Raw genomic sequence first — 1,692 nt, forward strand, 5'->3', positions numbered from 1 at the left:
CCTATGGTGGAAGAGGACACCATACTTAATACTGTGGTGTAATGAACAAAGTATAGTCCTCCACTGGTCCACGCTGCTTTGCAGTCCTGGGTAAGATAGTTAATTCTAGCTTGCCCTATGTGGAAGAGGGCATACAAGACAAAGTATAGTTCTCCCCTGGTCCACGCTGCTTCGGCGGTCCTGGGTAAGATAGTTAATTCTAGCTTGCCCTATGTGGAAGAGAGCATACATGAACCAAGAACGAAGGTTATGATCGAGGAATGATTCGACAACTAACCGATGGTATGAAATGTGAAGAATTCAAGCAAGCACACAATCAAGTCATCACTTGGGCATGCTCGATAGCCAACCTCATGACATTAACCTAGTAGAGCATGCGAAAACCAATATATATGTAAACGATGCCCCTCCCTAGTTCAGCGCTTCAACCAAGTGATGACTTCAGAATGGCTAAATCAAATCGGTTCAAAACATACCATCGGTACCCTATTGAAACACACAAGTCGATATCAAACCTCATGATTGTGTAGTCCTCCACTGGTCCACGCCGCTTCGGCGGTCCTGGGTAAGATAGTTCATTCTAGCTTGCCCTATGTGGAAGAGGGCACATTACTTAATACTGTGGTGTTATGAACAAAGTATAGTCCTCCACTGGTCCACGCTGCTCCGGCGGTCCTGGGTAAGATAGTTCATTCTAGCTTGCCCTATGTGGAAGAGGGCATACAAGACAAAGTATAGTTCTCCCCTGGTCCACGCTGCTTCGGCGGTCCTGGGTAAGATAGTTAATTCTAGCTTGCCCTATGTGGAAGAGAGCATACATGAACCAAGAACGAAGGTTATGATCGAGGAATGATTCGACAACTAACCGATGGTATGAAATGTGAAGAATTCAAGCAAGCACAAAATCAAGTCATCACTTGGGCATGCTCGATAGCCAACCCTATGACATTAACCTAGTAGAGCATGCAAAAACCAATATATATGTAAACGATGCCCCTCCCTAGTTCAGCGCTTCAACCAAGTGATGACTTCAGAATGGCTAAATCAAATCGGTTCAAAACATACCATCGGTACCCTATTGAAACACACAAGTCGATATCAAACCTCATGATTGAGTAGTCCTCCACTGGTCCACGCCGCTTCGGCCGTCCTGGGTAAAATGGAACATTCCAGCTTGCCCTATGTGGAAGAGGGCACATTACTCAATACTGTGGTGTGAAGTATAAAGTTCAGTTCTCCCCTGGTCCACGCTGCTTCGGCGGTCCTGGGTAAGATAGTTCATTCTAGCTTGCCCTATGTGGAAGAGGACACTTAATACTTCGTCTCTAAGCGGCGGCTTGACTCCTCCCTACGGGGAACGGGTTTACGCGCACAGCGGCGGCTTACGCACTATGGCAGTCATGGATGCCTTACGTTTCTATGAAAAGTGTGTTCCTCCCCTGGTCCACGCTGCTTCGGCAGTCCTGGGTAAGATAGTTAGTTCTAGCTTGCCCTATGTGGAAGAGGACACGTAGACTTACTGTGGTGTGAAGTATAAAGTTCAGTTCTCCCCTGGTCCACGCCGCTTCGGCCGTCCTGGGTAAAATGGATTCATCCAGCTTGCCCTATGTGGAATGAGGACACTTTATGCTTCGTCTCTAAGCGGCGGCTTGCTCCTCCCTACGGGGAACGGGTATACGCGCACAGCGGCGG

The sequence above is a fragment of the Anopheles coustani genome, assembly GCF_943734705.1.
Source record: "Anopheles coustani chromosome X unlocalized genomic scaffold, idAnoCousDA_361_x.2 X_unloc_59, whole genome shotgun sequence".
In the NCBI taxonomy this organism is placed as follows: Eukaryota; Metazoa; Arthropoda; class Insecta; order Diptera; family Culicidae; genus Anopheles; species Anopheles coustani.